This window comes from Lygodium microphyllum, chromosome 14, assembly GCF_053477565.2.
Source record: "Lygodium microphyllum isolate KBCC chromosome 14, Lygodium_microphyllum_v1.1.10, whole genome shotgun sequence".
In the NCBI taxonomy this organism is placed as follows: Eukaryota; Viridiplantae; Streptophyta; class Polypodiopsida; order Schizaeales; family Lygodiaceae; genus Lygodium; species Lygodium microphyllum.
The window spans coordinates 58399318-58426650 of record NC_141148.1 but is presented as its reverse complement, the minus strand read 5'-3'; positions in this window follow the sequence as shown (position 1 = coordinate 58426650).

Genomic DNA, 27333 nt, shown 5'->3' with positions numbered 1-27333 from the left:
TTAAGAGACATCATGGTAAACAGTATGGATTACTTATGCCTTTATCTATTCCATCAAGACCATGGGAACAAATTTCTATGGATTTTATCACTGGTTTACCTAATACTAAAGCTAACCATGATATGATTTGGACTGTAGTAGACAGGTTTAGTAAACACGCATATTTCATTCCATGTAAGAAAACTTTAACAGCATCTCAAGCAGCACAATTGTTTTTGAAAACTGTTTTCACTAACCATGGATTACCAAATGTTATTATTTCTGATCGTGATTCTAGATTTTGTAACAACTTTTGGATTACTCTATTTGCTAACCTAGGAACAAAGATTGATTTCTTATCTGCATTTCATCCTGAAACTAATGGACAAACAGAAACCACTAATAGTACTATTCTAGATCTTTTACGTGCTTACACTATTTCTAAACCACAGACATGGGACACACATTTGCATTTACTACAGTTTGCATATAACAATACACCACACACATCTACAAAGAAAGCACCGTTTGAAGTAATTTATGGTTATAGATTGTCTACACCTGTTGCATCTTTATCAAATAGAATTCAGAGTGCTGATGATATTGCTAGTATGCATGCTACTATTTTTTATGAGGTTAAAGACATGATTGCTAAAGCCCAGCAATCATATACCAAACAAGCCAATAAGAAAAGACAAGCAATGAATTTCAAAGTTGATGACTATGTTTGGTTGAGAATAGAAAAACGTAGATTACAAAGTGTAGATAAACACCCAGTTGTGAAATTAGCCCCTAGATTCTATGGACCATTTAAGATTATTCATAAAATTAATGACAATGCATTCAAGTTAGAATTACCACCTCACTGAAAAATTCACAACACATTTCACATTAGTTTATTATGACCCTTTAGAGGCCAATTACCTATACACCCTGTTTATGAAAACCCACCTTTGTTAGAGGAAGAGACTGAAATACTTGAACCTGAAGCTATCATAGATACTGACTTTATGACCACTAGAACTGGCCGAAGATATTCTAGATATCTAGTCAAATTTAAGAACCATCCTGTAGAAGAAGCCCAATGGATGCACGCTAGAGACTTAAATGCTTTCCCCACTCTGCTAGCTCCACATTGAGCTAATAGCAATTGAGGTCAATTGCTATCCCACCCCGGGGGTATGATGCCAGGAGGCATATTTCATGGTGGATTCTGTGCCACGGTAGATTTCGTGAGGTTTTACGGTGGATTCCGTAAACTTTGATGACCGGGGCTCATACACAAAGTGGATTCTTTGTGCGAGAAGTTGATGGGGACGCCTATCCTTTTCGGGCGTTTCATTAATTTAGTGTGTACATGGGTGATTCCATAGCGGGTGATTCCGCAAAATGCATATTAAATTAATAAACGTTTATGAGTGTAGAGTGTGCACTCGTAATAAATTAAGGTTAGGATTGATTTCTAACCAATTGATTTATTTATGTAGCTGAAGACTGCTAGGTATTCACTTTTGTTGGTTTAATTGTATTATTTTACTAACGATTGTGAATGCTTCAATTGATGTGTAGAGATAGCAACAGTGGCGGAGGAAAGCATTGGAGGATAGTGAGTATTCGAGTTATCACTTATATTTTGATGGGCACATACCTTAGGCATAGTGCCTATATTTTGTCGCGCCTATTTATTGAGGCGTTGGATATTTGTTTATTATTTTGTATGCGCATGGACGCACGATTATGTTATTTGTACTTGGACATTGTATTGGGTATGCCTGACTCTCTGGGCGCCGCCCATTAGCTTTATTTCTATTTTTTGCTAAAGCAAACTCAAAAGCCAAAAGCTTGCTATTTTGTAAATTGGGCTATTATTTGAGCTTGAAGATGATTAATACATAAAATACATGCTTTGTGGAGCTCTCACACAAGGCATGGGGGGAGATTGCACCCAATTGGTCTCTTGTTCATGTCATGCATGCTTTTTACCTTGAGTTTTGTGCAAAAAGTAGAGTTCTATTGTTCTTGGGGACCTTCTAGCATTCACTACGCAAGCATACGACATCCGATCTGCGCACCATGAATGGTTTGGAGAGATGAAGGACTTACAAAATCCAAGTTATGTGCAGATGGGTGATGATTCATGCCACCCGATTTCACATATTAGAAAGGTTCCCTTGTCCTTGCATGATGGCCAGACAAAGAATCTGACAAATGTATTACATGTGCCTTGAATCACGAAGAATCTAGTGTTTGTTGGCCAAATGGTAGAGCAAGGATTGCAGGTCCGATTCAATGCAAAATGTTGTTTTGTAGAAGACTTTAATGATAAGTGCATATTGGTTGCAAAAGGAAGTAGAGTTGGCCGCATGTTCACTTTTGATGTTGGAATTCCTGCAATGGATGGTGCTATGTATGCTAAAGGAAAAGGAGTGGTTGCAGACATTGAAATATGGCATAAACGTATTGGACATGCAAATGTGGCAGGCTGAAATTAATGCGGTCTAGAGGATTGGTTACAAGTTTGCCTTCTTTTAGAGGATTGGTTACAAGTTTGCCTTCTTTTAGAGTTGTAGAATTTCGTAAAGTCTGTGAAGCATGCCAGTTTGGTAAGTAGGCCAGACAACCCTTCTCGGATGACTGAGAAGTGAGTAGAAATATACTTGATGTAGTGCATACAGATGTTTGGGGCCTTACACAGAATGTATCTCTTGGTGGCAGCAAATACTTTATCAGATTTATTGATGACTATTCAAGGAAGCTATGGGTATATTTTATGAAGGAAAAGAGTGATGCATTTGAGCCCTTCAAATATTTAAGGCAGCTGTTGAAATAGAAATAGGCTTGAAAGTGAAGTGCTTGAGATCAGATGGAGGGGGAGAGTACCTCTCTAATGAGTTTACTAGCTTCTTGAGGACTCATGGGATAAAAAGGCAATTCACTTGTATGTATATTCCACAGCAAAATGGGATTGCACAAAGAAAAAATAGGCATATTGAAAAAGTTACACTCGCATTAATGGCTGAAAAGAATATGTCAAAATATTTTTGTTCAAAGCTATTCATATTACTATCTATATTATGAATATAACCCCCACAGTAGTTCATGGGATGACTCTTGAAGAATGCTTTACTAACAAGAAGCCTGACGTATCACACTTGAAGGTATTTGGATGTGTTGCATATGTTCATGTGCCAGATGAGCTACAAAAGAAGCTTGATCCAAAGGCTGAAAAGGTATTTTTATTGGATACTCTTTAGAGCAGAAAGGGTATCATTGTTATAACCTTGTCACACATGTGAGTTTAGAGTGAGTAGGGATGTTATTTTTGATGAGATGAACTGTTGGTATGCACCTGCTAGTGACGTATTAGATGATGATAATGATCATGATAGCTATATGTAGAAAGAAAATAAAGAATCATGGAGTCTTAGTGGATCAAAAACATCATCTGGTACTACACCTATAGTGAGCCCTTGGTCTGGGAGACTAAGGAGTAGCCCCACATCTTCAGGTGTTTCTATAAGTATTGCAGGCAAAGACAAAGGAAAGAAGAAAGTGCTAGATGGTAATGATGCATCTACTAGTCATTTGGGATTTGATGGAGATTCTAGTGGTTCAGAGAGTTTGGATGATGAGCTTGATATTCCTTCAGTCATGACACTAGGTATATAGAAAGCTCATAGTAATGTAAAGGATCCATTGAGTGATCTAGTGGTATGCAAGTGTAGCAGGGTCAGATATCTTGTTAAAAGATTTGGCTTTGAAGGTTACACAGCTCACCATTATGATTATATGGTGAAACTAGTTGAGGATGTTGAGCCCACTTATTTTGAGGATGCTGTTGGTCATGCTCATTGGGATGTAGCAATGGATAAGGAGATGGCTGCATTAAAAGCCAATAAGACTTGAGATTTGGTACCCTTGCCTAAGGGTAAGAAAGCTATCGGTTCTAAGTGGGTTTACAAAGTCAAGCATAATGCAGATGGTTCAGTTAGCAGGTATAAGGCTAGGCTCATTGCAAAAGGCTATGCTCAAACATATGGCATAGATTATGAAGAGACATTCAATCTAGTTGCTAGGATGGCAACTGTTAGGTGTGTGATTTCCTTGGAAGCAGCTAAAGGTTGGATTTTGCAGCAAATGGATGCTAAGACTGCCTTCTTGCATGGTGAATTGCAAGAAGAAGTGTATATGGAGTAGCCAGCATGTTATGAGGATTTAGAGCATCCCACATATGTGTGCAGGTTAAAGAAGATGCTCTATAAGCTGAATTAAGCACCTAGAGCATGGTCTAACAAGATTGGAGAGTATCTTATCAATATTGGATTTTGCATTTTGATCACTCACTTTATGTGAGAAAGGGAGATGAAGGTATGATCATCATAGTCATCTATGTGGGTGACTTGATTATTACAACTAGTGACAGTGACAATGGGATTGTTGAAGTTAAGCATTTCTTGAAGAAGAAGTTTGAGATGAAGGATTTGGGTGAGTTGAGATACTTTATTGGTATTGAGGTGATCAGATGTGATGATGGTATATGGCTATCACAAAGGCAGTATGGCTTGGATATGTTATCCAATTATGGTATGATAGCATGTAAGCCTCTTTCAGTACCATTGGAGAAAAATGTGAAGTTGAGTGTCAACATTGGGGATGAGATAGAAGACCCTACTATGTTCAGGAGGATGGTAGGGAGTTTGATTTGCATGACTATCACAAGGCCAAACTTGAGCTATGCTGTTGGCCTTGTCAGTCAGTTTATGTAGATGCTTAGAAAGCCTCATTTGAATGCAGTTAGACATATATTGAGATATGTGAAGTCCACTTTACATTATGGACTTTTTTATGAGGCAGGTAAGGATGTACATGTCTTTGGATACACAGATGCAAATTGGGTTGGTAGAATGTCAGACACAAGATCTACTAGTGGATTCATATTTTCCCTTGGCAGTGCAACAGTTACATGGAGTAGAAAAAAGCAATCTACAGTTGCTTTATCGAGTACGAAGGCTAAGTATAGAGGTGCTGCTATGGCAGCATGTGAGGTGGTATGGTTGCAAAAGTTATTAGGTGATTTGGATGTGCATGGAGATGGTCTAGTTGTCATTCATTGTGATAACATGAGTAGCATACAATTAGCTAGGAATGATCTATTTGGATGTGCATGGAGATGGTCTAGTTGTCATTCATTGTAACAACATGAGTCAACACACAGGATCAAATAGCTGACATTTTCACAAAGGCATTGGGTGAGAGAGGCTTCGAAATTTTTGAAGCTTAATTGGAGTTGCAGAGATAGAGTTGTCAAGCTTGAGGGGGAGTGTTGAGATGGCAAGCTCAACACGTGCAGACATTGATGATGGACCGCCTGGCTAGATGTGTCCACACATCTACACTTAGCACGTTGGTGGTTATTATGATACTCACATGGCCACTGACTTATCACTTATTATATTTAGTTTGTTACACCTACCTATAGCTGGCACAAATATAGCACAGCCAGTCGATTAGTTTGTTACACCTACCTACAGCTCGCACAAATATATCACAGCTAGTCGATTAGTGTAGTCCGTTATGCACTGTTTGACTTAGTAGGCCACTTTTCTTTATGTTGTATCTTATCTATACTTTGTGTACATTGTATAGTTCATGGAAGAAGAAGAAGAAATAAAAAAGAAAACATTTTGGCCTCCATCTCCCCTCTTATGTTCTTGAGTGAGCTTCCTCTTGTGTACACAGTGTGTGTTTGGTGCAACAGCTCAAGCTAGTCCTCCCACTATACAATTCTTGACAAAGGATCAAGGAGGCTATCTCAAGGATGAAGGATGATCTCTCAAGGATGAAGGAGAGCCTCTGAGGGCTCTCGCAAAAGGAAAGTGTGGGGCGTAATGTAATTCATTTTATAAGAGCGATAGGCTCCCTCCTGTGCAAGTTGTAAAGTCTAAATGGACATAGGTGAAGGAAAAAGACAACTAGAAGGGTATATATTTTTAAATTATACAAATCCCCATATTCATATTAATGTAATCTAGTCTAAAATTTGGACCCTAGGGGAGTTAAATTTAGCTATCAATTGATTTGTTGAGAAGCCATTCGAATAACTTAGTGCATCTAGCCATAGAACAACTTCCATTAGGGACATCATCCTCCTACTTTCCATGCACATATCCAAAACATCTTTAGCTTTCTAAGATGATTAAGATCCTAGCACAATTAATGAGGACATTCAACAAAACCTTCTTTAGTTAACACTTTAGCACAAGTTTGTTTCATGTTGTTAGTTCAAGTATACAAACAAATTGAAAGGATATACTTGTTTCATGTTGTTAGTTCAAGTATATCAACAATGACATTTATCCTTATTATTAAGGCACAATTACAGCTTCACAAGAATGTATGAGTATGTTATTGCACCAAATTTGGGTACATCATAGGTAGTTTCCTAGATACCTATCTAAAGCATCACCATTTGAATCCCATGAAATACATAGACTTAGCTAGTTAGGTGGCCTTTGAGTCTACCTCATAGCTAAAGTGTTTGACACTTTAGGTCTTCTCACAACATTCTAGTATCTAGTCAAGAAAGATTTATTTGCAATTGATCAAGCCTAAAAGCATGTCCACACTACACTTGGTTCAAAGAGAGGGAAAGGCAAGGGAGAGTAGAACATCAACCCCTTTGCTGACAAGGTATAATCTCACATTGGCATTGGTGAAGAACACATACCACAATTGTTGTTACCACAGTAGTAGAAGATCCAAGCCATGTCTTTATTATTTCAAGATTTGGGTTAGTAGCAATAGAATCAACAAGATTGAAGTGATTAGTGAAAAAAAAGATAGAGAAGCCAAATTATATGCCAAAACAATAGGATAACATGTGCAGAGAGGGTTGAGCCATGTAAACATGCATGTGATGAAATTGATGTTGATACTTGTAGGGCCAAGTAGACAAATTGTTCAAATGTGTCATGTCATGTACCTTGTTTTCACAATCTAGAATCCATTTTGGTATAGATAGAGAGCGCTCAAATGTCTATGGATCATAACTAATATGATCTAATAGACCACTAGAAATTCAGTTGCTTGGTTTTTGGCTCTTCCTTCAAAAGAGCTTTCTCATTAGGGGAGATTTGGACTCATATTTGGGCCTTTTAGTTTTAGAGAGAGAAAGCCTCTCAACAATAAGGAGAGAGCTATTGTTACATTAAAAGTGAAAATTTTTATTTTTTAAAATGTCTTATCTAATTCTTAAAAAATTTCAACATGAAATATTTTCAAGTATTTTTGGGGACAAATTTGTTGACTCATAGAAAAAAAGAGGCTCTCAAATAATTTAAGAGGCTAGATAGCGATATTTTTTTGTCAGTCTCGTACACCCTTCCATTCTTCCTATCGTTTTCTTGTAATTCTCAAATATTACATCAAAATACTCTCCCTCCATTCTAATATCCCTAACTTTTTCTTGAAAATCTCGAGTATTAAATGAAGTGTCTCTCATCCCAAAATTTTGCATGTGATTCGCTATTCTCATTCCTACTTTTATTTAATGTTTTCATTTGCTATGTTTTCTATTTCATTGGAAAGTATATATATTAGATATAGATGGCCAAAGGTGGATTCCATGAGGGGGGGGGGGGAACTTAGGCTGGCACAACATGAAGAGGGGCCCCTAAGATGTTGGAGTGTCCTCTCTCACGGTGTGCTAGTCCAAGGTCCTCTCACATTATGCTAGCCTAGAGTTTACACAATGGAAAGGGGGTGGGGGTTATCATATTCTTTTAAAAGGTCTTATCACATTTTGAGCCATTCTAGAATGTCCCGAAATGACTCTCTTAGGTCCAAAACACTCAAAACAAACTTGAATAGTCACTTGACCAAGAGGACCCACACAACGGGAGGGGGTCCCCCAAGAAAAATTGGTGGAGTGGGTCTCTCACATTGTGCTAGTCCTCCCAATTTGACAAATTGGGTGGAGAATTTTGCAACCTCCCTCACATTGTGCAAGACCTTTCCAAGTGACTTTTTTTTCTTTATATCTTGGCCTCCTAGTGTCTATTTTGAGTATTTTTCACCCCTAGACAAGAGTTTTGGGTTGTTCAAGATGTAATGTTACCATCAATTTTTCTGAATTCTACACCAAAAATGTCAACTCGAGAGGATTAGCACAATGTGAGGGGGTCCCCCACTAATTGTGGGGGAGAGGGGATCGATTGTCTTGTTTGAAAAGATCTTACCACATTTTGAGCCATTCTAGAATGGCCCAATATCCCTCTCTTAGGTCCAGAAATGCTCAAAATTGATATGAGGAGGCCAAGATATGAAGAAATAGAAGTGTCACCCAAGAGGACCCAAACAATGGGAGGGGGCACCCAACCAAAATTGGCAGAGTGGGTCCCTTATATTGTGCCAGTCCTTTCATTTGACAAATTGGGTAAAGAATTTGGCAACCCCCCCTCACATTTTGTGGGTCTCCCTAGGTGGCTATTTTTTTTCTTCATATTTTAGCCTCTTGGTGTCTATTTTGAGCATTTTTTGATCCCTAGATGAGGGTTTTGGGTTGGTGCAGATGTAATGGCACCGTAAGTTTTACCAAATTCTCCACCCAAAATGTTAACTCGGGAGGACTGGCACAATGCCAAGGGGTCCCTCACCAATTTTGGTTATGGAATCCCTCGCATTGTGTGGGTCCTCTAAAGTGACACTTATATTTCTTCATATCTTGGCTTCTCCATGTCCATTTTGAGTGTTTTTGGACCCAAGACAAGGGTTTTTGGATATTCCAAATGCAATGGCACCATACATTTTACCAAATTCTCCATCCAAAATTCCAACCTTAGAGGATCGACACAATGTGAGTAGAGCCCCCACCAATTTTGTTTGGGGACACCCTCGCATTGTGCTGGTCCTCACAAGTATCTTTCTATTTTCTCATAACTTAGTCTCCTATTATCCATTTTGAGAATTTTAAAACCCCAAATGTAGGTATATCTTGAATGATCCAAAAGCCATGGAGGGTGTTAAAATTACTCAAAATGAATCCTAACAAACCAATCTATAAAGAAAATAGGTGGTAGTAACCCACACAATGTGATAGTGCCTTTTCAAATTCAATGGTGGACTCCCCCTTACATTGCATTAGCAATAGACTTGCACAACATTAGAAGTGGAATACTTAGAAATCTTGAGGATCCCTCTCATGTTGTGTGGGTCCATGCTTACATTGGGGGGACCTGCACAACATGAGGAGGGGTGACTTGACAATCTCAAAGCCCCCTCTCACATTTTGTGGTCCTAGGTGCCCCTCTTGGTGCATTATGTGGATCCATGCTCACAATTGGATCTACACAATGGAAGGAGGGGTGACTTGAAAATTTCAAGGGATCCCCCTCCTCTTGTGTGGCCCTAACCTCGCCTCTGCATTGAACCTGTATAATGTGAGGAGATTGACTTGAATATTTAATTTTTAGCATATAAGTCAATATATGAGACAAGGCTATTTTGGGATCATAGATTGGATGCAATCAACATCAGAATGAAGTGAGGTAATTTTCTCAAGGTTTTTGCAAGTTATCTAAGTAAGCCTAGAATGTCCCACCCTTGATACATGGGTCCCCCTTGTGTTGTGCAGGTTCTCCCTGAGGGTAGCTTTTCTTTTCTTCATGTCTTGGTCTCTCCGTGTCCATTTTGAGAATTTTTAAACCCTGGATTGGGGTTTGGGCCATTTTGGATGCAATGGCACCATTAATTTTGCAGATTTTCCATCCCAAATATCAACTCATGAGAACTAGCACAATGCAGGGCCCCCTTGCATTGTGTGGGTCCTCTTGAGTGACACTTCTATTTCATTATATATTGGCCTCTCCGCATCCATTTTAGGCATTTTTAGACCCAAGACAAATTTATTGTGGCCTCTAGACGCAATGACATGTCAACTTGAGAGGACTGGCACAACATGAGAGGGCCCCCCACCGAAATCCCTTGCGTTGTGCCAATCCTCTTGGGTATATTTTCTATTTCCTCATAGCTTAATCTCTTGTTATTCATTCTGAACAATTTTAAATCCCAAATGCAAGTATATCTTGAATTATCCAAAAGTCTCATAGGGTGTTAAAACTTACTTAAAATGGACACTAACAAGCCAATCTATAAAGAAACTAGATGGTAGTGACCCGTACAATATGATGACACCTTTCTAAATACTATGGTGGACTCCCCCTTCTATCATGCAATAGATCCACACAAAATGAGGAGGAGGCACTTAAAGATCTTAGGGTCCCTTCTCGTGTTGTGTGAGTTCATGCTTGCATTATACCCACATAACACAAGAAGGGCAACTTGATCTCAATGCCCCCCTCTTGCATTGTGTGGTCCTAGGGGCCCCTCTTGCATTATGCAAGTCCATGCTCACAACTAGACATGCACAATGTGAGGAGGGGTGACTTGAAAAACTAAATGAGACCCCCCCCTTCCCCCCTCCCCCCCCCCTTGTGTTGTACAGTCCTAACCCACATACCCCCTCCCTATGTTCTCCCCTCCCTCAACTCCCAATGGCTTGGAGGGCCCCTTCTTACATTATGCTAGCCCAAGGCTCCCTTACATTATGTTGTTTCTCTTTGATATCTTGACAATTTGGGTGGAGAATTTGGGAAAATTGATGGTGCCATTGCATCTAAAATGTCACAAACCTCCATCTAGGATTGAAAAACACTCAAAACAAACATTGCAAGGAAAATATATGAAAAAAAAGTCACCCAACACGATCTACATAATAGCGAGAATAACTTTTTCCCCCCTAATATCTTGGCGTCCTAGTGTTTGTTTTGAGCGTTTTTCAATCTTAGATGGGGGTTTGTGTCATTTTGGATGCAATGGAACCATCATTTTTGCCAAATTCTCCACCCAAAATGTCAACTCTCAAGGATTAGCACAATGCGAGGGGACTCCCCACCAATTTTGCTTAGCAACCCCCTCATATTATGTGGATTCTCTCAAGTGACACTTCTATTTCTTCATATCTTAGCCTCTCCATGTCCATTTTAAGCGCTTTTGGACCCAAAACAAGGGTTTTGGGCCATTCCAAATGCAATGACTCCATCCATTTTACCAAATTCTCCACCCAAAATGTTAACGCGGGAGGATCAGTACAACATGATTTTAGTGAGGAGAGACCTCACCTAAAACCATTGATATACTAATCTGTACAAAATTATCACTATGTGCATTGCAAACGCACATAGCTATGTGTGCATGTTAGGTACTAAACAATGTTTTATAAATCATTTATAATTTGAGCATATAGTTGTTGTCGAAACACATATAATGAGATGCTAAAAAGAAAGGGTTCATTGATTCAATTTCCAAATAAGTATAATATCGACAATGACATCTCATAAAACTACATGGACTAATAGTAGGGAGGTGAATCCAAAGCAAACAAATGTATCAATAAATATCACAAAATGTGATTCGATACAAAGGATGAGAAATATATCAAAGAAAGGCTACATATATAAAGAGCCTACATGGACCATAGGGCCAAAAAAAGAAGGGATATGTACTCCACAAATCCAAGCAACTGCTACAACTCCTCACTGTTTGAGAGCTGGTCCTGATGCAATGGAGCATCAAATGGACTCTATAATATAAAACAACCAGAGATTAATGCCCATTACATGATGCATCACAAACAAACTATAAACCAAAAATAGGAAAGAGGCATGACTTACCAAACCATCAAGCTTATATAAGCTATCGATGAGAGAAGTGAGACCATGTCTCTCTACATACCAAGTCTCCAAACCTCTATGATCATGTTTGTGATTGAGTGCTACAAGGACAATAAAGTAGCATTGTTAGAAATAAGGTTATTAGTACAAATAGTATACCAAATAAGAAATTGAATATAACAAAAAAAAAACTTACAAAATCCTCCAAACAAGTTTCATGTTTGCCAGTCCCCAAGATGATGCACAACCTCTACCTCTAGTCATACCATCACTACATCTCACTACTACTGCCATCGTCCTAGAGCCTCCTCCCTAAGTCTCTTCCAATCCTCTTTCTTCACACCACCTAGGCTTTGAAATGCAACTCTTGACTACCTTGTGTGCATTTGATCATCTATGTGGCATATATGCATGCATACAGTCTATCATCCATCCAAGGAAAATCGATCAACTGTTGTAGATACCAAGAACTCCTCATAGAAGGATGTGACCACATAGTCCTTACTCTTCTTATAGAATATTGTGCCTAAATACTTGTTGGCACAACTCCCTTATGTGTGCCATCACCCCTCCTCCCCTTAGCATTCATGAGCACAATACTGGTTTTCTTATCCACTAAGTATCCATACTTTAGTGAGGTGTATATAAGATGTACCATCTTCCACCTACAATTACCCTCCTTGGCATAACCATGAGACCTCTATCCATCTGGCATACATGTAGGGGTGGTATCTCTCGAAGTAGCACCCATAGAGGTGCCATTTATGGAGACATCTAAGCAAAACTTGGAGTTAGGGGATTAGACATCCCTATATGTGTAGCAAATCCTAGAGATAATAAACGTCCACTCAACGGACAGGATAGAGATTTTGCATCAATGTCTCCATAGTACGCACCTAAGCCACCCTCTCTAGAGCTGGTACGTGAGTGAGAAGTAGAAACTAGCCATGGGGTCATAAGATTTGTATCTCCACAACACCCTCCAAAATCACCCCTAGAATGAGAAGGAGAGGATGTCTATAATTCTGTGAGACATACATAACAACCACCACCACCACCTCCACCGATGGAGTGAGGTGTCCCTGAGCCTCCCTTTGCAGCCACCTTAGAGCATGAACTCCATCTATTAGAGATTGATGTATTGGAGCGTATTGAGGTAGAATGCGTTGAATGCCTAGACAAAGATCAAGATAACTCCTAGCCAACCATATCTCTAAAGCACACCATCATTTGATCCGAAGACATACATGTGAAGATCTTTTGCAGCTCCTCATCTATCATTCCTGAGCTCATCCTATTTTATGGATCATCTATAGTGACATGCATAGTCAAAAAACAATGTTAGCACAATCAATATAAGGGTGAAGGTGAAGCACGATAATATATATTTTTAAAGAAGGATGTTAGTTAAAAAACCTATAATAAAGTACAAATATAAGAGAATAGTCAATAAATTGGATAAGAAAATGCAAATGCAAGTAGTCCTATGGATCCATGATAAGCTCTTGGCATAGGTCGTAGGCTCCCATAGAAAGAGGAGTCTACTTCATTCTTGAAATATTCTTGTACTCTAGTATCTTCCATTAGATTGCTTGTGATTGTCTACTCTGCACGACTACAAGCCCTCCTCGTCCTCCACCCCCCAAAACAGTGAGTCCTCTACCTACATATTCTCCTTATGTACATTAGGGACATTGCTTTCATCATACACTCGAGCACTCTGAGGCATCGATGGTACAACATATCACCAATGAGGTTATCATATGTTTGGGTAGAAGATCACCTATTCAATAATATAAAATAAAAGCCAGTTGCAAAGAATGAAAAAATATTTGTGGTTGTTCACAGTTTGACCTGGCTAGACAAACGTGTTGTGTAAATTGTTCCATCTTTTCTTAGAGTCTATCGCTAAGAATCTAGAGGATCCTCACTAAATGGTTGCCTCTACTCCTTCCAATACCACTTTAAACCATTGTACATTCAATATGATCATGGAGAAGCTACGATAATCTACTAAATTGACACTTTGCAGGTTGCCAAAATGCTCTATCTCATCCACTATAGTGTTCAGTTTTGTGGCCTACCATGGAGCACATTTTATCAATGTGTTTAGCTAAAAAATGTCACCCACATGATCATATCATGTTGCAGATTTTATATTGTACATTGAAATGCCTAGGCTAATTAATATGTATAATTGCTAGATACAATAATAAAGAAATCAAGCGGTTACCTTGGGATTGCATCTCCTTGAGAACTTCCACTCCTCCCCAAAGACTTCCACCCCTTTTCATGAAGTTTAGGGTCAAGGCATCATACAACCATCTTTTAGGTATGAACTACAACAGCAACTCCTCCATGCCCTTGGCATATCGAACTAGCGACCATTGGTGTGTGTACTATGTGAAAATTCTGATCACGCTACCTCACATTCTCTTTTTTCCTTCTCGTACCTACCAAGCGAGTTCTCCATCAATGCATGGCGCAATATATAAAAATAGCTCACTTTCTCCTCCATGGCATCACCCATCCTCTTCTCTATTACATTTTCAACTACCACATCTCCTATTAGTTTATCATCATTCTTCATCATCCCACAACATCTTGTTATGTGAATCCACCATTGATAGCTACTTCAAAATATACCTCTGACACTAGTCAACGTTCACTCATGCGATCCTCTAGACAAGCCTATTGTCACACAAAGTCTTTCAAGGTTTTCATGAAGTGCTCCAAGAACAACATCCATTTAGTATGGAATGGCTCTATGATCTCCACTTCAGCGGGTGTCTTGTCTCTTTGCTAGCGAAGTAGTGCAAGGAACCGGTTGTGAAGTGCTTTTAGGTGCTAAAGTGAATGGATGGCAAGGTGCAAAAGATAGTTGCCATGAACTAAGTAAAGCAAGGGGAGCGTACCATAGCAAGAAGGTGATTATACAAAGCTTAAGTTCAATAAGTGTATCATTGGTCATGAGTAGTTTGGGTGAATTAGCAGAGGAAGGAGTTTCGCTAGCTCTCAAGCAATATCCTGAGGTTGAACCATAAGAGTTTAACATTGCACCCATAGAGGGGTTTCAAAGGAGAGTATGCAAAGTAGGTGTAGGAGGTGTGATTATTAAAGCATGGATGCAGATCGTTGATAGGAAGTGTTGTTGCCATGTTGCAGAAGCACCAATTAGAGAAGAAATTAGCATTTCTATAATTAAATGCGGCTGTTGTTACTTCAATAATTCAAAAGGATGTTCATGTGAAAAAGAGCATCTATCAAATGGAGTTGCACATACAAATTTAATGAAAGAAGTTGTTGAAGATGGAGTCTCTCAAGGCATCTACATCAAGGGGTTTTTCTGGAGGCTAATTCAAGAGGATGACTCTTGGCAAGGACGACGTGATCCAAAGGGGACTTACATGCAAAAGGAAGACTAGATATACCACCTAGAGACACAGAGCCTGCAAGCAGCACAATCTTGGACAAGCTTATGGAGGAGTCTTTTGGTGAAGCAATGCTAAATAAAATCATTATGTTTTTTCGACATGTTTCATTCTCAAATATTTGTAATCATATGACATGTGCTAAGGCATTTGACTTCAATCAATAGTGTAAGTGGGTCCTTAATTGTAAACAATTGGTCCCCTAGGTGTGTCAGGTGTTAATCTTGCTTTGCATGGTCATTTATATGGCTCTTTAAACTTAATGGTAGGATCTCAAGGGGCATGATGGTACTCGAGTGGTTGGATCTCTAAAGTCATATGTCGACTATGAATGTAATGTTATTCAATGAATGAAAAAGGCATTTACAAATTCTCTCTCTCTCTCTCTCTCTCTCTCTCTCTCTCTCTCTCTCTCTCTCTCTCTCTCTCAGCATGAGAGTCAATTCAGTGCTTCTCTATTGAGGCCGTGATGCCCTTAACACACCTATAATGATCAAGTCATCCATGCGGAATGTCTCCTTATAAGCAGGACCATATTATTGTGCATATCCTTTTGCCACAAGTCTTGCCTTAGTATATTTCCAATGTGCCATCTGATTTGCACTTTAGCTTGTATACCCATTTGCAACCAATAGGAATTTTTCCTTCAGGAAGATCAACCAAGTCCCAAGTATCATTTTCAGCCAATGCTAAATATTCCTCATCCATTGCCTTACATCAATGATCATCCAAAATATCTTTACAGGGTTCCTTGAAGCTAGTGACTTTTTCCGTATATGCATAGTGCCTTACTATGTAGCCACTGTATGTAAGCCTATCCACAGGCTTCCTGACTCTTTCTGATCTCCTCAATTGAGGTGCAGTATGATACTCTCCTCTCTCATGAGGTGGTACATGTCTATGTCTTACACCAAGAGTCACAATCAATGGAATACCAAACTCACTATCTAAGCTATTAGTGCTGCTAGGTGAATCATAACCACAAGTGAATTGCCCTATAACATCATCAAGTTCACCCTTGCCTTTATCCACATTTCTCCCCCTCACTAACATATCCGTGTCAGTGGTGGATAAAGATGCTAAAGTCCTCAATCTACATGTCCAAGGACTAATTGATGTAGCAGCATCTTTAGAAGGCTCAGAAATTTCTACACTCTCATTTGTACCTACATGTACATAAGTCTCCTAAAAAATATCATCATCATTCATCAAGATGGTCTTCTTTTCATGCCATGAATTTAGCTCATCAAATACTACATCTCTTGAGACCAATGTCGATACATAAAAAGTCATACATGTATATATCTTATAAGCTTAAATAGGGGGATATATTAGTCTTACAAGCTTCATAAATAGGGGTTTTTTTAGAAGTCATTGCACACAGGTGACATGCCTTCTTTACTATGAGTGAACTCCACGTGGATAAAGAAGACCATTGAAGGTGCAAAATGGTTGCATGAAGTGGTAAATAAACCCAATGTTCACATCAAAATCCTAGCAATTGCAGAATGTGTTTCTTTTGTCAAATCAGTTATCTCATTGGGTATCAATGTTAGTTTCACTCTTATATTATCCTTGCCAAGGTACGAGGCTATTATAGATGCCTACATAGAAGGTTTGGAAGCAATGACAACAAAAAATGTGGAATTGTCAAAAATAGCCAATATAGTCTCATTCTTTGTTAGTAGGGTTGATTCTCTGGTTGATAGAAGATTGGAACCCCTAAAGCACTCTCTTTATATAGGAAGGCAGCCATAGTCCCAAGCTGCATTGGCCTACAGACTTTACCAAGAAAAATTCTCTGGGCATCGCTGGGAATCTTTAAAAAGTCATGGAGCTATGAAACAATGTGTGTTATGGAATTCCACAAGTGTAAAGAATCCAACATATCCTAATACACCATGTGAGGCATGTCCGTTCTGTTCTTGGAGAAATACAAAAGCTTCATGGCTTAGATGATGATGAAGTTCTCACTTTTGCTAAGGAAATTGCTACCCCTTATGAGCTTGTTTGCCAAACAAAATAGCTTGGTATTTTGTGCTTGTGGTTGAAGAAGTCCACAACTTTAGAAGTGGAATGCCGTGTTCAATTGATAGCATATATAAGCATGTTGTCTATGCTTGTAGTTCATTTGGGAGTTGTTGTGTTTGCTATGAATGTGATTCTCCATTTACTCTATTCAATCATTGACACTATTGTCACATATGTGGTTGCATCTTTTGTGGTAAATGTACACTTAACACCCTTCCTGGTATTGATTGTCGGTCTTCTAGCCTAGCTATTACTCCATCATCATCCAGTTTTAGCCTGACAGGCAGTAGCACAAGCGAAAGCTCCACAACTTCATCATCATCTTCCTCTTCTATCAATAATGCTTTGATACCATGTAAAACAACTAGAGAGAGAAACAGATAAATAGGCCAAAAGGGTAGCAGCCATGGTGTAAGATAATGGATCAATAGATGTAAAATTTGATGTAACCTAGATGTAACCATGGTTGAGTCAGTATGACTCAACCTTATTGAACTAAGGTAGATAATTAAACCAAGGTTTATGAGCTCGACTCTCAATAGATGTTAACTTCTTAAAGCCTCAAGATTAGTCTCTACTCCAAGTAGAATGTATGCAAGTACCTGCCATGTGGCTCTTGTATCTACCCTCCAAGATTGAATGGTGAAAATTGGAGAAAATATATCTAAAAATGAGAAAATCAAATGGATCAAAAGCCTAAGTTGTCATACCACTTGTTAAAGAGAAAGCTAAGAGGTGAGAAAAAGAAGAGTAGAGGAGAGAGAAAAGAGTGATGATCGAGGAGAGAGAAAGAGTAGAAAGTTAGGAAAGAAGAGAGAGAAGCCATGGAAGCTGTGAACAAGGAGGTGATGTGAGAGATAGTAATTGTATTATTGTCAAAGATGTCAAAAATTACATTTCTCACCACTTTTATACCTATGTTAGTTGGCAAGGTATTATTAATTATTCCACGCTAAAATATATCTTCTTCCCAACTTCTTATACATGTTCTATCCTGTAGTAGGCATAAGCCACCATTCCTTTTGCTTCTTGCTACAAGAGGGCATATTTCTTATACAAGTTCTATTCTATAGTAGACATAAGCCCAGATTCCTTTTGCTTCTTGCTACAAGAGGGCATACTTCAAATTTGTTATTGTTGAATCTACAAAGGCTTCAAAGAAAGCATATTGCATGTTATTAAATATATTATTCTAATCTACCATTGCTTGGGCTTTGGAAAATTAAAAAATTCCCACTATAGGAAACACTACTAAAAATGCTAAACAAATGAAAACCTTCCTCATTAGAAATTCTAGAATAAGAAAACTATAATTCTAAAAAAAAACATGGTTTTGTAGGCTATTCATTGAACCAATCTAGCATTGCATTCCTTCTAATGCACAATTTGGACTCTCTGTAGAATAGGCCAAAAATATTGCATTCTCTTCTCCACTATTCTTGCAAAGATAATGCATTCTAGAAACTCTCTATGGTTAATCTATCCTCATCCATGAATAAACATCCCCTCAATTCTTCTCCTTCATTTTGCGATGATTTTTACCTTTTATTCATTGTAAATAACTTCCACAATTCTTTGGATTTCCGCTTTGTCAAGATGACATTTGACAGATAGGGATAATTATTTGACATACAAATAAAAATGTAGAATTAAGCCTTTGAATTGAACCTTCATGCGTCAAAAAAGATTTCAATACTTCAATCTTTACAAGAAATTCAAATTTCTACCATGCAACAAGGTTGTTTTTGTTGGAATTTTAAACTAGAAATACATGGAATATACAACATCATCTTGCTTCAAGGGTTTAAAAGAAATTCAAATTTCTTCCACGAAACAAATTTATTTTTGAATGATTTTTAAACCTAAAATTTAGGGCAATAATGGCAAGATCACAAAAGTATTACAACCCTAAGTATATATAGAATGCATAAGGGACTAGATTGTTGTATGAGAAAATGTAGCACAATGTTACATGCATTGTCAACCCTACTACTCCAAGAAGACATGAAGCATAGAAATGACTTCATAGAACCATGATAAAACATCATATACTAGTTATTAGCATAGCACTATAGAAACAAAGAACATAGAATAATACTGAAATATTAAATAGAGATAAAGTAGAAACATGGCACAAACTATCAGGACAAATTTGTATTAGTAAAATCCCATCAGACAACGAGGCATGATAAAAAAATAAGATAATGACAGAGTCCTTTTAGGCTAGAGAATAATGTCGAAATATGAAACAAAGATGAAGTAGAAACATAGTGTAAACCATCAATATAAATTTGTACTAGCAAAATCCCATCATACAACAAGGCATAATCAACAAATGAGACAATGATAGAGCCCTTTTTAGGGCACACTTGTTACAACTTGTTACAACATCCAAAAACTACATGTTATATGATATGTTAACTCTATTCTCATAAATACACTAAATAGACTAAGGTAAAGACTAAGGGTAATATACGAAAGGTAAATATGATGCCTAATGCCATGGCTAACATGAGGCACAAAATTTTCAATGTATTCATTTTCATTCATATTGGCATAGTGTGCCTTGATATGCATAGCATGATTCTATAATTTGCATTCTCTTCGAAGCATTAGTGTATAAGCACAAAGTCCATTGACAAGAGCATGTTGATTTCCTAGGTTCATGAGGGTCAATGAAGGAGCTTGTCTAATGGACATAAATAGGTTTCAATTTCCATCAAGTGAATTCTGAGGGATAATGGGATGAGAGTAGGTCCATCACTAATCATGAGAAGTGAGTCAGAAAGAGAGAAATTTTGTTTTTTAAAGGATATCTAGATATGTATGACCTTAGATAGTTTGAATATATATATCCATTAGAGATTTTGGGTTTTTTGGAGGGTTTTTTCTTTGTGGTCATAAATATGTTTTTTATAGTTTAAGCATGAGATGGGATGATATGTTTCTATGTGATGCAAGCCTTGAGTTTATTGTATTTAAGCTATATTGTAGTGTGTATATGGCTTTTTATCTAGTGTGTTTGCATGAGCTTTAGGTGTGTGAGTAGGGGCCAAGAAATCCTATCTGCAAAGGCTAAACGAAGAAAATGCAATGGTATGCACATAGACTAGAAGAAAGAAGAAGGTGGTGGAATGGGGATTTTCTTTGGAGAGAGGGTGGAAAAACCTAGAGAAGAAATCTATGATTAAAAAAGAAAGGTTTCCCGGCCCCTTGCCAAGAGGAAAAGAGAAGAGGGAGTAGCTTTTAAGAGAGGACCACAAAAAAGAAAAGCTTTGGGAGGTAGGGGAGAAGAGGGGTATTGAGAAATATACAATCACACTCCTATGATAGCCTATTTGTATGGAGCAATAATGCAAGGAACATGCAATAGCCTAGAATAATTGTCTTGTATCCCATAGGCACAGTAAGGAAAAGTGGCACCATTTTACAACTATAAAAGAATGTACTTGACAATCATTTGAATATGAATGCTATTGTACTTTGTACTTTTAGTCTTGTCCAGGTCTACTCAAGTTTGTGTTTATGACACTACAAGATATAGGCCTTATACCAACATTAAAAGCGACAAACATATTTATAAAGAAATTTGTCACCGTTGTCGCAAAAAGCATCGTTATTGGCGATGCCATAGAACAGTCGGTATTAGCATTATTATTAGTGTCACTATTTGCATCGGTAGCAAATAAGGACGCTAATAATGATGCTTTGTGATGCTATCTCACACAAAATCTTAAGCTCATCGACTAATGGACAAAGATACATGTCCATATTTTTGACTTTGTAGCGGCTGGGAACGAGTAAGCTAAGATGAGATGTTCTTTCTTCGTAGAAAGCCATGGAGGGATATAGTAGTTGACAAGGGCTATAGGCCACACACTGTAAGAACTTGAGGGTAGACCGAATGGGTTCATGCCATCCATAGCAAGACTAAGCCGAAGATTCCTTGGATCTCGGGCAAAGCCTAGGAAGGTAGAGTCAATGTGGTTCCATGCGCGTGAATCTGCTGATATTCGTTGAACTCCATCTGTGGACCTATTCTACGCATGCCACGTTGTCAAGCTCACCATGTCAAATGTACAAAACATGTGGTTTATGCGAGGGGGATAAGCGGAAAGTGTCTAAGAACTTTTTGAGGGATGGTTTGCCCTTGCAAGTCTTGTCGATACATGTGAGCACCACACTTTGGACATGTCTCCATAGTCTTGTATTCTCCTCAAAATAATATGCAATCGTTGATACATGCATGGATGCTATTGTAGTCCATGCCAAGCTTTCGTAAAACATGTCGTGCATCATCACGAGACTCAGGCATGGTATTTACAAGTGGTAATATATGATACTTCAGTAACTTGAAAAAAAATTCATAAAACACCTTAAAAAATCACAAATGTTTTTAATGATAGTGCCGAAAATAAATCAACGAAGCATACGTACAAGGTTGTAGGTAAGTCTGGAAGACTGCCTGTCTCCTCTGGTATTGACGATATAGATTGGATAGTACCTTCCAAGTGGTGGATTGGCTTAGGCACTCCATCCATCGCATGCCAATGAACTCTTCTAGTTGGCCATAAAGGGTGCACTCCTCCTTGGGATGAGACGTCACCTCCTTGGATAGAAAATTTGCCAGTCACACCCAATGTTTTTGTATATGGTATTCAATTGGCTTGCGAATACAATGCATGATTGATATACACTTTTCTTACCGTTTGCTCAAAATCTGAGATCGCTTGATCAATGATCTCAGATTGAAACTTGCCGAAGCATCGTACGTGTTCTATAGAAAATCGACATTTTCGTCTAATTTCCAGCTTACATTGAGAGCAAGGACAAGGGACACACTGATTAAGATATGCCCCATGATCTTGAATATCACGACCTTCATCGTTTTCCATTTTGTCTATGTTACGACAAACAATTTGTTTTTATTATCTTTTTTTTTCTTTCCTAAATTGTTTGAGAAGGGATTTCTTCTCTTGTAACTCAACAAAATTAACGTATGTAAAGTCTCCATCCACCCACAAATTAATGTATGTCGGAGTGTTTTTTGTCTCATGATATTGCACCGGATCTCACCTCTCACCGGATCTCGCCACCACTCTCTCTTTGTTTTTATCCATTCATTCTCTTCTCTCCTTCCATCTCTATCTCTTTTTCTCTTTTTTCATTATGTTGTATGTTTATTCCCTCTCTCTCGTTCCTTCTTTCTTCTTCTCTTCCTCTCTCTCTCTCTCTCTCTCTCTCTCATTTCCTTTAACAAAACATCTCTCTCTCTCTACCACTACCACTACCACTACCACTACCACTACCACTACAATAAACAAGAAAAGAAGAAACAACAACAACAACAACAACAACAACAACAACAACAACAACAACTACTACTACTACTACTACTACTACAACAAACAAGAAAAGAAGGAAAAACTACTACTACTACCACTACAACAACAACAAACAAGAAAACTAAACAACAATAAACAAGAAAAGAAAAAAAACTACTACTACTACTACTACTACTACTACTACTACTACTACTACTACTACTACTACTACTACTACTATAACAACAACAACAACAAACAAGAAAACCACCACCACCACCACCACCACCACCACCACCACCACCACCACTACTACTACTACTACTACTACTACTACTACTACTACTACTATAACAACAACAACAACAAACAAGAAAACCACCACCACCACCACCACCACTACTACTACTACTACTACTACTACTACTACTACTACTACTACTACTACAAACAAGAAAACCACTACCACCACCACCACCACCACCACCACCACCACCACCACCACCACCACCACTACTACTACTACTACTACTACGACGACTATGACTACGATTACCACAATAACAAACCCCTACCACTACAATAAACAAGAAAAGAAAAAGAAAAAGAAAAGAAAAAAAAAACAACAACACCTACTACTACTACTGCAATAACAACAAACAAGAAAAGAAGAAAAAACAACAACAACAACAACAACAACAACAAAAAACAAGAAAACTAAGCAACAATAAACAAGAAAATAAAAAAACTACTACTACTACAACAACAACAAACAAGAAAACTACTATTACTACTACTACAATCACGACTACAATAACTACGACCACGACTACGACTATCACAACAACTCTCTCTCTCTACTACTACCACTACCACTAAAATAAACAAGAAAAGAAGAAAAAAGAACAACAACAACTACTACTTCTACTACTACAACAACAACAACAAACAAGAAATGAAGAAAAAACTACTACTACTACCACTATAACAACAACAACAACAAACAAGAAAACTAAACAACAATAAACAAGAAAAGAAAAAAACTACTACTACTACTATAACAACAACAACAACAAACAAGAAAACCACCACCGCCACCACTACCACCACCACTACTACTACTACTACTACTACTACTACTGCTGCTGCTGCTGCTGCTACTACTACTGCTACTGCTGCTATTACTACTACTATTACCACCACCACCACCACTACTGCTGCTACTGCTCCTGCTACTACTATGACTACGACTACGACTACCACAACAACAAATCACTACCACTACCACTATAATAAATAAGAAAAGAAGAAAAAACAACAACAACAACAACTACTACTACTAGTACAATAACAACAAACAAGAAAAGAAGAAAATACAACAACAACAAATAAGAAAACTAGTACTACTACTATAATCATGACTAGGACGACTACGATCACGACTACGACTACCACAACAACAATAAACAAGAAGAGAAGAAATTAAACAACAGCATCTACTACTTTTACTACCACTACCACTACTACTACTATGACTACCACAACAACAACAAACAAGAAAATAAGAAATTAAACAACAAACTACCACTACCCTACTACTACCACAACAACAACAAACAAGAAAAAAAGAAAAGAAGAAATAAAACAACAACAACAATAACAACAACCTCTCCCTCCCTCTCTCTCTCCCTCTCTCTCTCTCTTTTCCTATCATGTTTAATGTTTTCTCCCTCTCTCTCTCTCTCGTTCCTTCTTTCCTTTTCTCTCTTCCTCTCCCTCTCTCATTTCCTCTCCCTCTCTCAATACACATGATTTTTAACAAAAACAAGTAAAAGAAAAGGAGATAAAACAAAAACAAAGCAAGAATAAACAATGCACTCATCGCAAAGGCCTGAGGATGGATTCGGCGGCTCCTCTTCGCCCTTCGTACACTTCCGCCTCTTCTTCACAAACAGCGGCGGCGGCGGTGAGAAAATTTCATTCTCCCTCTTTCTCTCTTTCTCTCTTTCTCTCCCTCTCCCTCTCAAATGCAAGATGGACTTCACTCTCCCTTTCGCTCTCTCTTTCGTTCATTTGCACAAAATAACACGCTTGGGTTTCGGCCTATATTTTTTCGTCTGAGCACTATGCGACGCAAATAGTGACGTTGCTATTTTGCATTGGAAAGCGCTATCGCTATGCCTCTGTATCCTTATAGTGTGAGTCTAAGATAATCTATCTTGAAACCTAATTCACTTGAGTAATAGTCAATATGTCTTGTCTTAGTAATCATGCTTCTTGTCATTGAATTTCATCCTCCATAGGTAAAACTTTCTCAAGGATCTGTGATTCTCTCTACACACTAATCTTCCATCTCTTCACTCCATCTTCACTCTACTCTTCTTGACCTCCATAGTCAGCGACACCTTACTCACTTGGAGCAACTAGATCACTTTATCTAGGCAATATCCTTATCATATTTCTTCTAGATATCTTTCAATCTACTCTTGGAACCTCTCACTGCCACCTTAATCTCTAACATTGGAATCCCTTCTCTCTAGCATTACGTGTTTTCCTTGTTGCTATTCAAACCCACCCCTAACTTGTCCTACGGCCCCCATAATTTGTATGTTTTGTGATGCTAAGCTACACCTTAGGGATTTTGAAGCCTATCCTCTAAGCTTATTCTTCACCAAATCTTTTGTGGCATAACTACTTCCTCGAGCCACGTAGATTGAAAGATCAGTAGGGTTCAAAAACCCTAACTATGGCAAACATAGCCACTCAACTTCAAGCTCATTTTCACTTAATTTACTCCTTCCTCTTAGCTCAAAAAAGTCACTACCACTCTAGTCTATTCTACAACTAAGGCTTCAATAAGGTTGCCACATCAAATTAGCAAGGAGGGGAGGATTCAATAGCAATCATCAAAGTATAGTGTCTTTTAATACTACTTTCACTTGTATCTCTTCACACATTTGGTTTCAACACTTGTTATGATTTGTTTTCAGAGATTTGTTGTTGCTTAAACCTCTATAATTTGCAAAGTTTCACCTACATGCCACTTCAAAGGTGTCGGGATCCGCACATAGAAAAACAAGGATCAAGCTCATCCTTATGAAGAAAGGTATGTGCTCAATAACCAATGGCCACGAGAAGAAGCCCAAAGATGGTACTCTTGTAGTAGTATGGCAAAAGAGTGATGACAAATCCCAAGCAATCATCAAGCTTGAGCTTGATGAAAATTATATCCACCATGTAGACACATGTGATACATCTCATGCCACATGGGAGCAGTTGGACACACTATTTGGTGCCGAATCTAAATCTTCAAAATATGGATTGTTTATTGAAATTTTCAAGTTGGATATGAAGGCTAATACATCACTTGCAACTCACCTTAATTACATGGAAAGTCTATTAACTCAACTTGCAGGGATTAACTTAAAAATTGAAGAAGAGATATGCATTAGAGTCTTGCTCCAAAATTTGGTAATGTCTTTGCCACACTAATCAATATGCTAAATCCAAAGCTAGTAGACATCAAAGCATCAATCCTTGAAGAAGAGAAGAAGCTCATAGGTAAAGAGGAAGAAAACACTTCAAAAGAAGAAGAGGTGCTCTATGTGAACAACAAGTACAAAGGGAAAAAAGACATTGTTTGTGACTATTGTAAAATAACTAGGCACATTTGAAAACAAAGTTATGCTAGAAACAGATCACATAAGGCCTACCTTGCAATTTTCAAAGACAAAGAAGACCAAGAAGAAGAAGAAGAAGAAGAAGAAGAAGACACTCAAGAGCAGAAGGACACAAACCTCATCAGTCCTTCTATTCCAACTATTCAGACCCCGACTTTTTAAAGCCTTATATGTAATTGCATGAATGTTCCAATAATAAGCCTTGTAACCCTCATGTAACCTATACACTATAACCTCTACACACTTAGTGAGGCCTTGTGATAGCCTCTAGCTTTATATAGTTGGTTTGTTCATGTCTACACTTAGCAAGGTTCTACTCATGATTACCTCTACATATTCAATGCTTTTATGGTTGTAATTGAGGAGGGGTGTTGAGAAATATGCAATCACACTCCCATGATAGCCTCTTTGTATGGACCAATAAGGCAAACTATCTTGTATCCCATAAGCACAGTGAGAAAAAGTGGCACCATCCTGCAAGTATAAAAGAATTTACTTGACAATCATTTGAATATGAATGCTATTGTACTTTGTACTTTCAATCTTATCCATGTCTATTCAAGATTGTGTTTATGATTCCAAGTAATCTATCTTAGAACCTAGTTTACTTGAGTAACAGTCAATGTGTCTAGTCTTAGTTATCTTGTCATTGACTTCCATCATCCATAGCTAAACCATACTCAAGGATCCATGTTTCTCAATAGAGCCTTTGGACAAGTCATGTCGAGGGGGAGGATAAAGATTGAGTGGTGAGGATATGAACTAGGAGAGGACTTGGTGAGATACCTTGAAAGAGGGAATTCCATGGATTGGTTTACATTTTTCAGGATGGTATTGAGCTCTAAAAGGCTTAGATGAGCTACTACCTATAAGAGATGTAGTAGTGTGAAAATCAATGGATCACTATGCTATAAAAGTATCTTGTAAACTAGTGCCAAAGGAAGTTGTAAGCTAATTCAAATAGATGATATTTATTCATGTATTTAAAAATTCCATTTAAGGGTTAAAAAAGAATAATGAAAGTATACCATCATGAGCATGAAATGAATTAGGTTGTTGCATTATGGGAACTCACCAAAGTGCAACTATGTAATACTATTATGATTTTAGAGCTAAAGAATTGGCCTTAACTTGTTTCCATGCTAATGTTTTGGCATCA